The 20,027-nt window shown below is 40.1% G+C and overlaps 1 protein-coding gene across 1 annotated transcript in view; it reads left to right on the top strand.

Annotated features, from left to right (window-relative positions):
• The window catches only part of MTNR1A (melatonin receptor 1A), a 130,915-nt gene that overhangs the window by 62,201 nt on the left and 48,687 nt on the right, over nucleotides 1-20,027 (top strand). The window lies entirely within an intron of this gene.

Below are 20,027 nucleotides of genomic sequence, written 5' to 3' on the forward strand. Positions count from 1 at the left end.
AACGACTTGGAGCATAAAATATAATCCAAGCGTTGGTGTGAATTATGTGGCATTGAAAAAAAAGTATAATCTTTCACAGTTGGATTTACCAGTCTCCAGGAGTCTATTAGATTCAATTCCTGCAAAGCAAGGTGTAGTCTTCTAATAGCCTTCTGGGAAAGCGCAGATTTTTGTGAGGAGGAGTCTAAGAGGGGATCTAACAAGACATTAAGATCCCCGCCGATCAAAATTTCGCCCTCTGCAAACTGAGCCAGAGATTTCAGGATCTGTATTAACCAAGAGAGCTGACCATGGTTAGGGGCATAGAGTGAGGCTATAGTTAGTGGTCGGTTAGAAATGCGACCTTTAACAAAAATGGCTCTCCCTTCTACATCAGCATACTGTTGGGTGATAATAAACGGGAGCGTCCTTTTAATGGCGATGGCAACGCCTTTGGAAGAGGACGTCGGATGAGTTGAGTAGTACCATCGATCATATATAGTTTTATAAGGCTTAGGAATCCTGTCTGTTCTAAAATGGGTTTCTTGGAGTAACAAAATATCCGCATTAAACTTTTTTGAAAGGGACATTACCCAATGGCGCTTATTTGGAGAGTTCAACCCCTTTACATTAAAGGATGAGATCGTAAGAGAGGAGGGGGTTACAGAAGCCATAATGGTGAGGTAGGCTAGAAGTAAGAGGATATCTATAAAGAGTATAAACAAGACACGTATCAAATAGGGTGTGGATGCCTTCTACACAAAGAACCCTAGAGGGTATCTCGTAACTATCAGGTAGTAAAAGAATATAAGAGTATGCAGTACCTACACAACTAGAACTAGTCAAGAAGTAACCAAATACTAAACTAGTAGACTGATGGAACGGGGTTTTTCCTGATCGGAATGGGACCCTAAGGGTCGTCCTATAAAGAAAAAAAATTAGCAAGTAAAATACCTGTAGGAGGAACATAGACAGTTAACAACTGAACGAAGTTCGGGAAAACTAAAGAGCACTGTCAGAGTATTGTTGTACCGGTCACACTAAACATCAAGGTGCGATAAAGGATGAGTCCAAAGCCAACACGAGGTGATTATGGTATAAAAGGAAATGTCCCAGCGTCCAACTAAAATATACACAACTAGATAAGGCTAGACTCTTGCTCAAGAGATAGGCAGTGAGCACAATGTAAAGTTACCGGTAGATCCATGAACAGATAACAACCAGGGAAGTCCAGGGCATATTCAGGTAAATTCTTTAGTCCCTGAGAAGGCTCTTCCGAGATTTGGGTGACTTGAATTTATTAGCACCAGGCCCATGCGAGAGAGGTGGCAGTAGTGGTATCGGATCCAAATTCTGAGAGGGTAGCCAAGAGGGGATTTCCAGGGGGGATATATCCAAATATGACCATACAGCTGGTAAGTCCCGTGGAGTATGGACAACAATACGTCGTCCGCCACATAAAATAGCCAGTCCAAAAGGGTATAACCATGCATACTGTATATTCCTTGCTCTCAGTTCATCTAGTAAAGGCTTGAGCAATCTCCTCTTTGCCAATATGGAGGGGGCAATGTCTTGGTACAGAAAAATTTCAACACCCTCAAGCAAAATTTGGTCTTTAGCTTTAGCCGCAGTAAGGATGGCGTGTGTGTCTCTGAAGGAGAGGAGACCACATATTATGTCACGGGGAGGGTCCCCTTGTCTGGGCTTAGGCCGAAGCGATCTATGTATGCGTTCTATGGTCACCTGAGCTGCACGTTCCTGGCCTAACAGATCTGTGAAAATGCTGTTCGCCATTTTGGGCAAGTCCTCTGGGGAGTAAGATTCAGGGACCCCTTTCAAACGGAGATTGCGCCTGCGGTTTCTATTCTCCTGATCTTCTATTAGTAGCAAGGAGCGATCAAGTAGCTCTTCCTGTTGTTGGAGATGGTCTGACACCGCCCCAGCATACTCTCTAATGGACGAGTAAGACTCCTCAAGAGCCTGAACTCTATGAGAAGTAGCTTTAATCTCAGAGGAAATATCCGCCAGTTCAGCTAAAACTGGCGACATCGCATTAGTAATTGCTTTTTCCAAAGTTTTAAGAAAAAATTTCCGTGTGAGTTGCGTGGTATTTGCATCAGAAAGCTCACCTCCCGTTATGCTTCCAACTTCAGAGTCGTCCTCTGAGTCCACTTCCGGCTTAGACTCCGGCGCCATCTTAGGGAGAGTGTGAGGAGAAGTCCCGGCCTTTTTTCTAATAAAACGCTGCAAGTCCACCTGATGTTTGGGCATCCTAGGGGTGCTCGGAGCTTCCCCCTGCTTATCTCTGCCAGATTTGCCCATGTTCACCTCCAGGTAAGGCAAGACGACCGCTCAAAGTCCCCGGTATCACGGAGCTCTAGTGACTCGCGTCCACCATGCTGCGCGGTCAGGCCCCGCCCCCCCAAACAACTCAATTTTTGTTTCCAAAATGAAGCTGCCTTGTCCAAATGTGCTTTTTCATACCTCAGGCAACTCTATTTGTGGCGTACGTGCAGAAACGGCTTCTTTCTCATCACTCTCCCATACAGCTTCTATTTGTGCAAAGTGCGCTGTATAGTTGACCGATGCACAGTGACACCATCTGCAGCAAGATGATGCTGCAGCTCTTTGGAGGTGGTCTGTGGATTGTCCTTAACTGTTCTCACCATTTTTCTTCTCTGCCTTTCTGATATTTTTCTTGGCCTGCCGCTTCTGGGCTTAACAAGAACTGTCCCTGTGGTCTTCCATTTCCTTACTATGTTCCTCACAGTGGAAACTGACAGGTTAAATCTCTGAGACAACTTTTTGTATCCTTCCCCTGAACAACTATGTTGAACAATCTTTGTTTTCAGATCATTTGAGAGTTGTTTTGAGTAGCCCATGATGCCACTCTTCAGAGGAGATTCAAATAGTAGAAACTACAATAGTACAAACTATAGTAACAACTATAAAGAAATAACGAGAATAGTACGAAAGTACTTACCCATACTCTATCAGGATACCATTCTCACAGAAATTTTAAATGAAGGGTGCAAATTTGTTTCTAGGAATGGAAGGTCTTTATCAGACATGCTCTCCCCAAGTAATCTTCCAAAAATAACAACAGACAATAAGGATACATGGCTAACTCATCGGGGCTTCCACAAATGTGGAGCACCACGATGTCAGTCGTGTAAATATGCCAAAAAAGGTAGCTCTTTTGTCAATAAGGTTTCCCAAAAAAATTATACAATACGAAGTTTTTTGAATTGCAAGTCGGACCATGTAGTATATGCTATTTGGTGCAATGCATGTGACATGTATTATGTTGGATGTACCACTCGTATGCTAAAGGTTAGAATAGCTGAGCACATAGCAGATGCAACCAAAATAACTACAGGTAGTATTTCAGGTGCATCCAAACATTTTCACCAACAGCATCAGGGATCCCTGCAAACGTTCCAATTTTGGGCGATAGAACGCGTAGAAAAACCACTGAGAGGGGGGGACTGGAAGAGGAAATTATTAAAAAGAGAATTCTTTTGGATTCTTGAATTAGGAACAAGATTTCCAGCTGGTCTGAATTATAAAACTGACCTGTCATATTTCTATCAATAATAGTAATACATGGTGATATTTTGTAACATAAAAACAAAATAGAATAAAATAACACAAAAATATAAACAATAAAATGTACATCCTCAACAAAAGAGTCAGTACTTGCTTCTAGATGGAAAAGCAGTTAGATATAAAAAAAAAAAAAAAAAAAAGGGATCAGACTAACCTTTGTCAACACACATATTACGGTGGCACCTATTTTTACTTTTGGCATATAACAATAAGCTGTCCTGCAGGTCTCGCGGAGACATCAGAGTCGGTGATTGGTATCAGGATATGAGACATCACATGACTCATGTTTTACATGTTCCCATAACAACCATAGTCACGTACAAACCAAGGGGTAGGATACCACGTGATAGACGCAAAACGTGCTACTATAGCAACTAAATAAACGTCGTGGTAATACATAGTGAAGGACATGGATTGTTTTGCCCAAAGTGAGAGCGTTACTCCCAACAGAGATTCCACTACAGTAAGTAAATATAGCAGTGTAATAATGGAAGATGTAGTTTTTGTAGGTAGATATTTCTTATTTTACATATTCCCGTAATCTTATTTAATGGGGAAAGTCCATAATAACAGTTTTTTCGGCAAGTCCGATATGTAAAGCAGAAGTGTATTTAAAATATTTATATTCAAATGGAACACGGTTAAATTCAAGATATTTTATATGGTTTTTATGTGTATTACATAATTGTATCGATGTTGTATTGTGAAGTGTATATATGTTTTGTGGGTATGTTATTTTGTTGAATGACAACTGTGGCTAGACTACATTACAGCTGTAGCAGATACAGATTAATTAACATCTAACCTAGGAGAGGGTATAAAGCCACAGTTTCCTCATTCAGTCTTTACTTCGCCATGAGGAAGGGGCTTTGACCCTAAAACGCGTAGGCGGCTAAAGTTTTTTTCGTGTATCCATTGTCCTATGTAACCCAAGTATCGTCTATATGTAAGTGCTGTGTCTTTTTGCTATTTTTTACTGGTTTCTGGTGATTGTGGAATTGGATTGGTTGAGAAACTGAAGTCTTTACCCTTAAAGGGGCTCTATCAGCAAAATCATGCTGATAGAGCCCCACATATGCGTGAATAGCCTTTAAAAAGGCTATTCAGGTACCATAAATGTTATATTAAACTACCCCCCCCTCCCGTTTTAAAATAAAACCCTAAAACAGAATGTGATAAACTTACCGAACGTGCACGCTGGGCGGGCATTCAGGGTGCGCCGTCTTCTTAATCCACGCCTCCTCTTCCTCCAATGTCCTCCGGTCCCATCCTCCTCCAGCGCTCGCGAACTAACATTGCTTAAAAAAAATGGCCTGGGCGCCTGCGCAGTAGCCATAGTAGAAGCAGCATGCTACTGCACAAGCGCCCAGGCCATTTTTTTTAAGCAATGTCAGTTCGCGAGTGCCGGAGGAGGAGGGGACCCGAGGACATCGGAGGAAGAGGAGGCGTGGATGAAGAAGATGGCCCACCTTGAATGCCCGCCCACTGTGCACGTTCGGTAAGTGTATCACATTCTGTTTTAGGGTTTTATTTTAAAACTGGGGGGTAGTTTAATATCACATTTATGGTGCCTGAATAGCCTTTTTAAAGCGGCTCTATCAGCAAAATCATGCTGATAGAGCCCCTTTAAGGGTAAAGACTTCAGTTTCTCAACCAATCCAATCCAATATTATTTTCTAAATAAATCTTTGAAAGACTAAATTCACAAAACAACAAATGGGTGTAGCATTTTGCCTTGTGGCACAATATCTTCCCATCCTCCTTCAAGCATGCTGTTATAACTCCGCTATTGAAAAAACCCTCCTTGGACCTGTCCTGTGCTGCTAACTATCGACCCGTCTCTAACCTCCCCTTCATCTCTAAACTCTTGGAACGCCTGGTCTATTCTCGTTTAATCCGCTATCTCTCTGCTAACTCTCTTCTTGACCCCTTACAATCTGGTTTCCGCGCTCTGCACTCTACTGAAACGGCTCTCACAAAAGTCTCCAATGATCTCCTGACAGCTAAATCCAATGGCGATTTCTCTCTTCTTATTCTTCTGGACCTCTCTGCAGCTTTTTACACTGTTGACCATCATCTCCTCCTCACTATGCTCCGCTCAGTCGGCCTCAATGACACTGCGCTCTCCTGGTTCTCATCTTATCTCTCAGACCGCACTTTCAGTGTATCATTTGCGGGCTCTGTTTCCTCCTCTCTTTCCCTTGCTGTTGGGGTTCCTCAGGGCTCGGTCCTAGGCCCCCTGCTCTTTTCTCTCTATACAGCCCCCATTGGACAAACCATCGCCAGATTTGGCTTCAGGTACCATCTTTATGCTGACGACACCCAATTATACACATCTTCCCATGGCATCACCCCTGCACTCATACAGAACACCAGTGACTGTCTCTCTGCTGTCTCTAATATCATGTCCTCGCTCTATCTGAAACTAAATCTCTCTAAGACTGAACTACTACTGTTTCCACCATCTAACAGATCTGTCCCTGATATATCCATTGCAGTCTCAGGCCTTACTATAACTCCTAGGCAGCAGGCCCGCTGCCTCGGGGTCATGTTTGACGCAGACCTTTCTTTCACCCCTCATATTGAATCACTCGCACGTTCATGTCACCTCCACCTCAAAAATATCTCCAGAATACGTCCTTTCCTTACCAGAGATACACTAAAGACACTTATTGTCTCTCTGATTCATTCTCGCCTTGACTACTGTAACTCCTTACTAATCAGTCTTCCCCTCACTAAACTCTCCCCTCTACAATCTATTCTGAATGCAGCGGCCAGGCTCATCTACCAGGCTAGACGCTACAGCGATGCCTCTGGTCTGTGCCAGTCGCTACATTGGCTGCCCATTCAATATAGAATAAAATATAAAGTTATCACTCTCATCCACAAGGCTCTCCATAATGCCACACCTCCCTACATTTCCTCCCTCATCTCTGTCTACCGCCCAACCCGTGCTCTCCGCTCACTCAATGACCTAACACTTACATCCTCTATTATCAGAACCTCCCATGCTCGTATACAAGACTTCTCCCGAGCTGCACCACTTCTCTGGAATGCTCTACCCCGGACAATCAGATTAACTCCCAACTTCTACAGTTTCAAGCGCAAACTAAAAGACGCATTTTTTCAGACAGGCCTATCACAATTCCTAATGCAAACCCTTCTTGATGCCTTTTCAGCCTAACATATTTGTCCATGCTCTATCCACATGTTAAAGGACACTACTAGTGACGGCCCATAAAGCTTTGTTTGTGTAATGGCTGCAACCTCTATTACAAAATTGTCTGAACACTGTATAAGCAATGCCGCCCCTCCTACCTCTTGTGTAATCCTCTCTACCTCATAGATTGTAAGCTCTTGTGAGCAGGGCCCTCAGTCCCATTGTGTGAAATGATGTTCTTTGTTTTGTATCTGTCTGTATCTGAACCCTACAAATTGTACAGTGCTGCGGAATATGTTGGCGCTATATAAATAAAATGTATTATTATTATTATTATTATATTGTAAAATTAATATTGTCTTGAAAAGCTGTACATCTCACGATCCGCTTAATCTGGACATATTCAGCCAAGAGGACAGGTAAGAAAGGACAACTCCGTTTTTTGGAGTGGGTAGAGTGCCCTTTAATTCATGTTACATGGTGTTAAGTATCATGAAAATCTGAGTAGTGGAAGTTTGGGCTTTATATTTTATCAGTATAAGATTTTTAATGATGTACATGTATATAGCAAACCTTCTAAGGATGCTGTGCTCGCATAGAGTAGTATTGTCTCTGTTGATTTTATCAGCCAGTTCCATCACTGGCAGTAAAGAGAACCCCTACCACTTTTTGTTAAATAGCCACTCTAGTTTTATTCATTAGATTTTGTCTTTGGATATTGAGAACATTCACGCTGATTTTTTTGGTAAACTTTTATGTGTGGCAGCTAAAGGAATGACAAGTTAAGGAATAATTCTTCTCAGTGTCTTACTGATGTTCAAACATTGTCTTCAGATCTGCCCTATGGGAAGAGGAAAGTATCAAAAACAGAACCATGGTGACACTTTATGTAACAAAACATTCAATGTGAGTATCATGAAATGTATAATTAATATAATCCTCCAGCTCAACATTCAAAGCATTTTCTATGTCAATCTATTGATTTAAGCAAAAATGAAAACATCTTTATTCGCTCATTTAAATGTTTAATGCGGACCCCCGGCCGCTTCATGTTTGCAGGAAAAGTCTGGCTGAAAAGCCGAAAAGACATAAAACAAATGGTGGCGGCTGATAATACTTGGAGGAGTTCATTTCAGTGCGCTGCATCTTAGTTGATACACCATGGGTTCCACTAATAGCCGTATAAAAGGAGGCTAACTAAGGAAATCGAAATAAAAGCAAAAAATTATCCAGACTATACAGGGATATTTGCCAGCATTTTCTTGTCTGAACATGATTAAAAATTATTCTATAACTGAAGCCAGACTATTGCATAAAATAGCATGTAAGGCCCGGTTCACATCTGCATTCAGTATTCTGTTTGGGGAGTCCGCTTGGGGACCCCCCCAAAATGAATACCAAATGCATTAACAAGTGATGGGCTTAGGAAGAGCCCACAGACCCCATAATGGGGTCCGTGTGTTTTTCGCACAGTGTCCACACAAAAAATACAGAGAGAAAAGCACTTCATGAACTACTTTCCTCTCCACATGACTCGTGCGGACACCATGCGGAAAACACACGGACCCCATTATAGTCTATGGGGTCCATAGGCTTTCATAAGCTCAACGCTTGTCAATGCATTCAGTATTCCGTTCGGGGGGGGGCCCCATGCAGACTCTCCGAATGTTATACCGAACGTAGATGGGAACCAGGCCTAAAAGGGCCCTTGTCTGAACCATGAAATGTATGTAGGGTTTACATTCCTAAATGACAGATTTTATGACAATGACTAAGGTGTCATTCACACATCTATAACTAACACGTCCATGATACTCAAACACGCTACCTAATTTGTGGGTGGTGTGCTGTCTGTGATTCATCCCTTATTCATGTACGTGAATAACAGATGAATTTTTTTTAAAGAATTTCCTATACTTTTCAATTGGGTCTGTGGGCCTGTGATTTTTACAAAACTATAGGCTTTAATAGGACTCTGTGGTCCTCAAAATGGACCAAAGTGGACCAAAGTGGACCAAAGTGGAGCATGTCAGGGAAAAAGAAGACATCTCTGCATGCAATCATTAAAATAAATGGATGTGCATGCAGTCTGGGATTTACCTGGACCTCATACATCCGCAGATTGTGGACATGTGAATAAGGCCTGAATGTGATTGTGATTTTGGACCCACGCATTTTCAACCTTCTAATTTCTTTTAGGGTATATTGATATTTCTGCAGCTGTCCCATTCACCTGAACTTGGACTTGCTGAATCTTGGCTTGCAGAAATTAAATAGCTCAACATTGAACATTTTTTTTCTTACAGAAGTATCTGCACCAAATTTGCCACATTTGAGGATAGAGCTACACAAGTCTCATTAAAAGTTACACACAAGTTTGCTATGTCTGTGCTAGGTTCACACTTACGCCTGCTGTCTACCTGGGGATTCCGTTTCCCATTCCGCTTTAAAAATTTGGAGAGAAAGGTCCTGCGAGCAGTGTTTTTCTTTCTGCATTTTTTGCCCTTTTCTGGTGGAAACCCGGCAGACCCAATGATAGTCTATGGCCCGGGGATTTCTGCAGGTAACCCCATTTTTAAACAGATTAGGTTTCCACTTGGGGGGTACCCCAGCAGAAACCCAAATGGAAACTTCAAAGGATGTGTGAGTCTATCGTAACCTAACATATTGATGAAAAAATAAAGAGAAAAAGTTAAATGAGTAAAAGCTCCAAATGCATTTTTATTCTGATGACCTATGCACAGGATAGAACACCAATAGGTCCAGACCCCGTACAGAGAAGGTTTTTTGGCAGTCTCCGGGTGCCACCAATTACGACAGTGGATATGGGGAAGTTTTCCTATTGAAGTACAATCCCTTTAAGGATTTTCAGCTTCATATCTAACTGAATTGTATGTTCCTTCTTTTTTTGGCAGTTCCATAACAGTGTACATAGTCCTAAGATGTATTGCTGATACCTTGGGGAATAGCAAAAATCCCCTGCATGTTTTCATACAGTATTTCTTTAAAAAAAAAAATTAAAAAATAAAAATTCACACTTTAAATCATCTTATTCACACTGTATCAGACATATGCTGTCCATGGTGATCACAGGCAGCACTTGATCCTCTGGATTTTATGTTTGTGTTCTGTCTTTGGTTTATCCGTTTTTCATTTCTGTGAAAAGTGGATCAATGTTTTGTTTTAAAGTAATTTCTATCTCTTTCAATATCTATTAGTCTGGGGGAAATCCGACAGCACAAAATTGGCTTCCGTGTGCTGTCTGTGATTTTCAAGGACCCATACACTTTAATGGGCATCTTTAGTCTGAAAAATAGACCAAAATAAAGCATGTCTGAATTGCCCTTTAAAACTCTAGGGAACTGTGTGTTCTTATTCCGCATTCTAGTGATCTCTGCAAGCTGGCGCTCAATGAAACCACTCACCTGTCCTGATCATGTAGAGGCTAACCCTGGATGTGTGGGCGTATAACAGCTATCTGTATTCATACATGCGAATTCTGAGCATATGTTGTTTGTGCTTAATACATTTTTTGACTGAGAACAGCAGGGTAGTTTTTTTTGACAGACGCATAGACTCAATGGCAAAGCAAGTGTTTTGTGGGCCTGGTTGCAAACATTCGTCCCGACGAACCTGCTGAGGGCCTGTGATTGGTCCTCAGCGGTCACGATGGGGTGCACTGACGTCATTATGCTGTCACGCCCCATGTGACTGCCGAGGACTAATCACAGGCCTCAGTCACAAGACGGAAGATGCCAGAGAGGACCTTGATCCCAGGAGAGGTGAGTATAACGATTTATTATTTTAAGTCACTTCCCTTGGGCTAGTATGTATAGCGGTCTGAGAACCAGGCATTCCCCAATCACTGTCATAACTGTACAGCGCCATCTCCAGCTGATCGCGGACCCTGTACCTTGCCGGGCCAATCGCGGTTGCACTCCCTGTGGCCATGATTGTTACGCCCCTGCATAGATTTGTATTAATGTGATACATCTGTCGTACATTAGTGAAAAAAAAGTAACCAGTCTGTGTGTTTTGGGTTTTTTGGGGGAATTGATGGTCTATGAAAATTAAGATGTCTGAATGAAGACACTGAAATGAACGAATATTTACATTAAAAGCGGACGTGTGAATAAGCCCTTAGGCTTTGTGTATGTGGGATGTGACAGATAAGTGCCCAGTACCCAGAATGGTGCGGTTTTCCAATGAAGACTGTTTAAAGCACTTTCATTTTTAATGTCACTTCACAAATCTGTCAAGAGCTACATGGTGCGGCCATTAAATATGTAAGATTTTCAGCTTCATTCATTTAAAAACCGTGTCAATCTCCATGTCGACATGTTTTTGGCTGAATCCCAGTCTCTTGTGGGGGTCCGATAACACAATTTTAAGGTAATAACTCAGTGGGCCACATAGATGTCTGCTTAAAATAAAGCATATAAGTAAAGTAAGACAGTCAATGTGTAAAATAGCCATGACAAAGGACATCTTTCTTGGCTGTTTTGCATCTGTGGGCCATAGATTTTGGTAGATCCCCCAAAGATTTGAGTATATTGAAAGATCTGCAAAAAAAAAAAAAAAAAAAAAAATAGAACATGCCTTATTTTTTCATGGTCTGTTAAAAAATATCAGTCATGTTAATAGCCCCATTCACATTAATTCATTTTAATGCAGATGTGCAAAAATGCTCATCTGAATTTACTAATCCCTTCCTCCCCAAATCATCAACCCTGCACCTTTGTTAGGCCGGGTTCACATCTGCGTTTGGTATTCTGTACGGAGAGACCGCTTGGGGACCCCCCGAATGGAATACCGAACGCATTGACAAGTGGTGAGCTTATGAAAGCACACAGAACCCATAGACTATAATGGGGTCCATGTTTTCCGCACACCCAAGTGGACTCCCCCGACGGAATACCGAACGCAGATGTGAACCAGGCCTTAATCTTAAAAGTATGGATTTCACCTTCTGGTATATATAGAAAAAAAGGTTTTAATTTATTAATAGTGAACAAAAATCTAAAAACTAGGAAAGATTTGAAACACAAAGTAAAATTCCAAGTTCCACTATAAGGTAAAATGAATGCCGAAGTAAGATTAGAAACCACTTTAGGACCAATATAACATCTTTGTGTTTCTTCAGTCTCCGGAAGCATTGTCTAACTGAGATTAGAAAATAATACAAAGTCTATAAATATAACCCAGAAACATTATTTACTTTTTGCTCAGCGATTTTTAACTCAAAAGGGATGTTATTTTAAGGTAGAAATATAATAAATTATTCCGTAAAATGGGAAATGCTGGAAATCTGACTTCTATTTGTCACAGGCAAGGAAACACTGAAAAGAGAAATAGCAAGTTGAACTACAGGACAAATTGTGAGAACATAACAGGACACTGAGAAACTAGGACTTTGTATTAACAAATATTAACATCTCCTTTAGTTACAGCCACAAAAATGCATTTTATGTGAGTTTTCATGGTTTCAGGATATTTTTTTCTTGAGTATTTATGTTAGGTATGTACAAAGAATGTGGGAAATAGACTTGGGTTACTCCAGGATATGTGGAGACGAGCTAAGAAAATGACACCACACTAAACCTTTAAAAAGAGGCAGGAATTGGTGACACCTTTAAGCAGGGGTCTCAAAATTGACTGGGCAAAAGGGTCAAACAAAAGCTTTGAACTTGATGGCCCGTATTCTGCACAGTGTTCTTGTACAGTTTAATATCCCCTAGCAGTGGCACTCACAGTTTAATGTTCCTCAGTAGTGACCCAAGACAGTTTCCAAACAGTGGCCCCATAAATTTAATGTTTCCCAGCAGTGCCCCCAATATGTTTTAATGATTAAAGGAGTGAAGTAGAAGAGAGATAAGCACTAACTACCGAGCTGACCGAACATGTAGGCCATAGGCTCAATGTGAGCTGTGGCCTACAGAGTCGAAAACCAGAACCAGGTCAAGATTGTTTTCTCCTGGATTGCTGATGATCTGCTCTAATGGAGGTCTTAATATCTGATATCCAGAGGTTTCCTCACTTCACCAGGCTTATGATGTGCCTCTTATGGTTTTGTCTTCTCTATTGTACGACACAGTGCTTTTCATGACTGAATTATGCTCTCCATGAGCAGTCATCTTCTTCCCCATCTTCTGGCATTCTTAGGCCAAGTTCACTTTTGCACTGGGAGTTCTTCTGATATTACAGATGAGAAAGTCCTGCCAATACAACTTCTTTTTTCCTGGCAATGTCAGTAACATAATAAGGGATATTTGACAGACCCCGTTATATTCAGTGGGGTCTCTTGAGATTGGTTGTTGTCCATGATTAGACAGACCATCTTTCCATTCTTCTAGAATGGAAGGACGCAGAATTACAGAGACAAGGACGAAGATGTGAACGTACCTCAAGAAATAGGACCACTTCACTGGCATAACAGTTTTCTTTTTTTGTATACCAATTTTTTTTTAAGCTGACATCACCAAATCTCTTTACAGAAGAGTTTCTACCTGTATCCAGTATCCGTTGAATATGAACAATATTTAGACTGCAGTTCTTATCTTACTTGATCAAGTTGGACAATGCATGGATTTCTTTTTGCTTCCAAGTGTTCTATTAGATATTTATTTTTCAATATCCTTCATTGAAAGGAATAATATGGATACTGAGCCACAATACTTTCCATTTGTGTGCGCCAAGCCTCCTGGATCATATATTAGATGACTGTTACATTAAAGCCTTTGAAGTGAATTTAGAACTAGATCATGCTGTTCCTAATGTATGTAAAGCTGTCTGTATGAAAAATAACTCTTAACAATAACTTTATTTTATCAGTCCTTCTGTAAGAAGAGAAGTTCACTCTTTATTGTAGGTCTGGCAATACACATTGATTTTTACAGCAAGATTCCCAGCTCGGTTTCTTTGAAGCAAACACCATTTCCCTATAAGCAGGTTGGTCTGAAGCACAAGGTTGTAAATGTATCTTCAAATAATACCTGAATTGCTTTCTATTATAAGAAAATATTGAGGTTGCTACCCAGCAAAAAGTTTTCACATATGGATAATGGTATTCATTAACATGCTAGGAAGTTAAAGTCTATCTCTAAAGTCTACCTCTACAGCACCTACATGGCCCAATAGATTGATTTACATAGGACGAATGGCTGGAGATCATCCACTGCTGTCTTCTCTGCAGCTCAGGCCATTGGTGCTTTGTCAAGAGTCTGGAAATATTGTCTATATAACCAAGATAGACTCATGATGACCCATGTCATACTGCTTGGGAGAAATTCAGCGTCAGCTGGGGCTCACAAGAAGATGTTGGGAATCTCCAGATGAAAGTAGAACCTATAGGAGATCATGTAAGTCAACCCTATAAAATCTGAGCTTAACGTTAAACTGTTGCCTACCAAAATGCTCTCGGTAAATAATTGTACTTCAGTAATTGAATAGATAAGAACTAAACAGTGAATAGAAGTAAATAGTTATTAAAGGGGTTGTCCAATAGCTGATGTAGATCTTGTCCTGGCTGGATTCGAATTCTGGACTCAAGATCTGGAAGACAACAGGGCTAACCATTGAGCCACTGTGCAAGATGAAAGGGCTAAGCTCTAGACCACTGTGCTGCCTGATGTTAATAAGAAATTCCTGTAATGTAATTTTATTTTAGAAACTAAGACTATATCCACACTACCGTGTGCATATGTCCAGTCCGTGGTAAAATGGTATGGATAGCATTCATGTGCCTCCACTGCCTCCACAAACCCATTCACTTCACTAAAGTTAGCCTGGCCACTAAAGGCAAAGGTGTAAGACCTGTCTTGGGTTTTGTCCCAGGCTCACTGCCGCATACATGGGCATGTATATGGGGCCATAGAGATGAGTGGGCCAGTGTGATACATAAAATATAACACGGCTAGCATGTTGTTTTGTTAATAACTATCCTTTTCTTTTGCCACCAATGCAAGGCAAAAATGGCTGTAATTTTCTCCCTTCAACACACGATGGCGAATAAGCCACTTATTTTTTCCCCATTAATAAACGCCAAGAAAAGGCATTCTAACAGATAACTGTGAAGATTAATGCATAACAAATTGCAAAACAATACGTGCCTTATTCAAGTCTTTTCTACCACCTTCCTTAGCACCTGCAGACGTCTCTCCCTGCACTGAGCAAACTGGAAAATGCCTGGCTCCAAGATGGTGGAGGGTATTTATAGGGCTGTGATATAACAGTGCTGGCTGCTGATTGGGTGCATACATGGCATTGTAGGTTTTCCCAGCTTCCCAGAGTTCCTTGCCCCATGTCCTAACAGCAGCCATTTTACGAAAATATGCGATTTGTTACCATTAAACGTGAGGAAATCCGGATTCAATGTGAATCGAATATTTCTTGAAATTCGGATTGAATTCTACTTCGTCAGCTTTGATTCCCTCATCTCTAGTGTTAAGGAGGGCATATTCCTCTATGATATGGACAGAGGAGGTTGTCCTGAGCATTTATGCAGTTTGCTGAGTGACACAGTGCCACGAGGCAGGCATGCAATCCTATTATAAAACTTCACAAAACATACAGTATTGTGCAAAAGTTTTAGGCATTCATGAAAAAATGCTGCAAAGTAAAAATGCTTTAAAAATTAGAAGTGTTAATAGTTTATTTTTGTCAATTAACTCAATGATATCATATTGATATTTATTGTGAGCGCCCATCGCCTTTAAAACTGCATCAGGTCTTCTTGGTACACTTGCACACAATTTTTCAAGGAACTCAACAGGTAGGCTGATCAAAACATGTTAGAGAACTAACCACTGATCTTTGTGGATATAGGCTTGCTGAAATCCTTCTCGCACACTTCCTGTCTTCACCCCAGATAGACCGGTGGAGGATGAGATCAGGACTCCTCCTCCAAAGGGTGAAGGTTGATGTGATTTAGATTTCTCTTATCTTTATTCACTTCATTTTATGATGTAACAAAAATAAACTATTAACACTTCTATTTTTGAAATACATCCTACTATTGCACTCCAAAACAGGGACCGATTCACTAGGGATAATTTATTTGTTGTGTTTATTTCACATAGGGTAATACCCTCTAGACCACTATTTCAAGTTAACATGTGAGGCTGCCGATAGCTATATCATATTTAATAATAGTAAATCTCCTTCCTGTCAGAAGGTTTGGGGCTGTATTTCTAAGGCCCAGGAAGCAGGTAACATATCCAAGGGCCAGCTCAAACCTGATCCTTATTGAAAGCTCTTGAACCAAGATGTTGCTATCAATCTCTATCTATCTATCTATCTATCTATCTATCTATCTATCTATCTATCTATCTATCTATTATCTATCTCCTATCTATCTATCTATCTATCTATCTATCTATCTATCTATCTATCTGTCTATCTCTCTCTATCTATCTCTAATATATTTACTGTCACATTTGAAATAAACCACATCTCCATTTGCTTCAATATCAACTTTACTTTTAACTTTTTTGTTTCTGTTTTTCCAATATTCTCACATAAAATCCGAAGCACACTGCGTGGGCTGATACTCGTTTTTTTTTGGCTATATTAAAAGCAAGATTCCATCTGGGGAAAGTTTTCCTTCTGTTTGGTGCCGTCTATTTTTGTTTGGTCTTCATTGTCTATACATAAATATACAACATTACATTCTGGAAATTTGTTTATTATACACAAATCTAGAATGCTGAGTTTCTTATTGTCATCTGTAGATTTGTCATTGTCTGCTTTGATGACAGCAACAGCAATAATAAAATGCTAAAACATGTATTTGTGTCAATCATGGAATGAACAATGCAGTACTAAAAGTAGGGCAACATGGTGGCTCAGTGGTTAGTACTGCAGCCTTAAAGCACCAAAGTCCTGGGTTTGAATCCTACCAAGGACAACATCTGCAAGGATTTTGTATGTTCTCCCCATGTTTGCATGGATTTCCTCCCATTCTACAAAGACATACTGATAGGAAAAAAAAAAAAAGTACTTTGTGCGTCCTATATAGAACTCACAATCTACATAATAAATAAACTACTAAGAGTGTTCCTGGCTAGAGATGAGTGAACACTATTCGAAACATACTTTGCTGCCGGCCGCTTAACCACCTGCGTGCCGGCTACGTCCATTCATTTCTATGTGAGCGTGCTATTTGAAACGGCTGTTACGAATAGTGTTCGCTCATCTCTAGTCCTGGCAGTAGTAGTAATAATGGATTACTTTAATAGGGAACTACAGCTCATATCAATAGACTTAGAATCAGAGTAAGATCAGATAGTCTAATACTCAGCTGAATAACTTAGTAACTATCCTTCTAGTATATAGTTTCTGAACTGGAACTATTTTGTACGGACTAGTCATATAACATTAATGTGTGATGTCACTGAAGAGTATAATATATTAAAGGGGTTTTACAGCCCCAAATTGAATTTTCATATTAATTAGCTATCCACAGGATAGGTCACCATAATGTGGTCTTTTGTTGTCCGATACCTGAAGCCCACGCAGCTTAGCTGCTGCAGAACCTCCTGCTTCTGAAAGCTTCTTGTGAACAGGTGGTATGTACAGTGCCGCTCCTATACAAGTAATAGGTACGGTGCTGCTGTTCAGTGGAACCACCACTATGTGGTGGATGGGGTCGCTTCTATTACTTGTTTATGAACAACGCTGCGCTTGTCACCCATCCACTAGCAGCTTCCGGATGATCTATGTGGGGTCCGGATGTCGGACCCCAATAAATCACATACTTATGACCTAGATAGGCCTTCAGTATGAAAATTCAATTTGGTGCCGGACAATCCCTTTAAGCAAAGTTACAGATCAGGAACGATACAGTGTTGTGACAGTGTCAGTAATGTCATAGTACAGGGACAATGTACCCAGTGATGCAATAGTACTAACATAATGGACTTAGTGTTGTCACAGCAAAGGGAAAATGGACACAGTGATCCACAGTCAGTTTTCAATGTTATCTTTGTATTACCCATAGTCCATGCCTTGTAAATTAAACATATTAGTGGTAGTACCCATCATCGCAATGCGATAGCTTATTCTATTGAGAGAATACAGGCTGCTTTAAGTAATGTTGGCATTCAGTTATTATAATAATAAATATATTATAATGACAATATATTACAATACTGCTGCCTATGTACCTAGGCAATTCACCTACTAGTATGTTAATGACAATAATAACACATATTACAAAAATTCCCTTATAACCCTTGAGGTGACCTCAAGATGGTGCTTGACTGAAAATAGAATAGTAAAAAAATGCTAAACCTACCATATATGCTAATGATGATGATGTTAAACTTAGATTGTTTCTATTTCTGACTCACCAGATTTAGCGCCCTGTCTCTTGAATCAGATTTATTTTAGTAATACTAAAAATTCAAGTTGTTCAAGCATTATCTCATGCTATTTCCTGCTGCAAATGGATTAACCACCACCATCGGCTGTTAAATCTGATGGGATTAGAACAATTTCCTTCTGAGCCGTAGCGAAAAAAAAAATAAAAATAAACTCCAGTCTAGCGCTATGTAATGAGGGAAATAAATATATATTTTCTGCCATCATCTGCTGTCTTCGTCTATGTAGGATATTTAATTGCTTCTCTGCTGGAGGGCCTACAGTGTACTTCATTTTATCTGGATGCCAATTTATGAATGAATGCATTCTATGATCAAATGTCAAGGAAAATAAAATGCAGCAAGAGAATTTTTTAATGCTTAAGACATAAAATGTAATTTTCTTCTGGCTTGGTTTTCATTCCTTAGTTCTGCTTATGTTCGGAAGAATAATTCAGGGTGATGGCAGTGTACTTCAGGTCTTTACAAAATGTAACAATAGGAGAAGCATCTGGTACTGTGAAACAATCTGTGCTTACTCGGTGACTACGGCCAGAGTTTCTAGATAATCTGTCAGAAACAGGAAGAATATATATTGTTATACATCTGCTTACATAGATAAAGTGCACTTGGGCTTGGATTAACCTGTGTACAGTAAAGCCATTTGCCCAAGATTTTTTGCCAGATAAAACTTATCATGTCAGGCGGAAAAAAATGAAGCACATTTCAAGAGAAATATGCACAAGACATTGTTATGGGCAAATGTATTTGCGTTGCAGTGTCTACATCATCATTCCTTTATCATCGGAGACAGTATTATTTGTAACATTCTCATGGACAAGTCTACGCTACCTTGTCTAAATTCATTTAATACCCCTATCTTCATTGGGGCATAAAGTAGCGGCTCAAGATGACTATATATTTCAATTGTATAAATTTACAATATTTAATACATTTCTAAAATAATCTAACTGTAGAAATGTTACCAGTCATCAAAGTAGAGTTTACAAGTTTGGCCTATGCAAGTTTATAAGGAAATCTTTAACCCATTTCTGACGCATTTTTTGATTTTCAATCTTTGTTTTTGACTCCCCATAACATTTTTATTTTTCCATTCTGTTCATTGTACTTCATAATGGTGCAATTTAATATTCAGTTTGATGTACTAGGAAGCAGGAGAAAAACTGAGAATGAAGTGAAATTGTAGAAAAACTGTGTTTAAGGCTAAGGCCCTTGTGGCGTCCCGCATCGTGGTTCTTCTCACATCGCTTTTGACAGAAAGTTAGCAGTGGTTTCCTCTGAGGACTTTCTGCTTCCGTTATACCTATAGGAAAACCGCCCGCGTTAATGTGGGTATAACTGACATGCTACGATTTCCAAAATCACAAAAGTTTTGGAAATTACCGCATATCCACAATGCATTTTTACTGCAAAGTGGGGATGGGATTCACTAGAATCCTATCCACTTTGCTGTGACTGTAAAATGCAGTTTTATTTACTTTATTTTGGGACCCCATAGGGATATTGAAACCCAGGGGATCTGATCATTAATACAATGCATTGCAAAATTACAGCATTCTATTAAAGGCTGCTGTTATGGTAATGGATTGCTGGATCCGGATCTCCTACTAGAGGTCAAGAACCACCCCAAAATGGTATATGCAGTGATTATGGGCATTGCCACCTTTCCACTGTATAATACAGGAGAGATCCAGCAACTCCTGAGCATCCAGCATGTTTAAATACCCAACATCCACCATACTATTACAGATGTCAGGAAAGGGTAATAAATAGAGATGAGCGAACAGGGAAATATTCGAGATTTGATATTCGTTTTGAGTAGAGCCTCAATATTCGACTACTCGATCGAATATCGAATCTCACTATAGTCTATGGGAAGAAATGCTTGTTTCAGGAGAAAC

This window comes from Leptodactylus fuscus, chromosome 1, assembly GCF_031893055.1.
Source record: "Leptodactylus fuscus isolate aLepFus1 chromosome 1, aLepFus1.hap2, whole genome shotgun sequence".
Taxonomy (NCBI): domain Eukaryota; kingdom Metazoa; phylum Chordata; class Amphibia; order Anura; family Leptodactylidae; genus Leptodactylus; species Leptodactylus fuscus.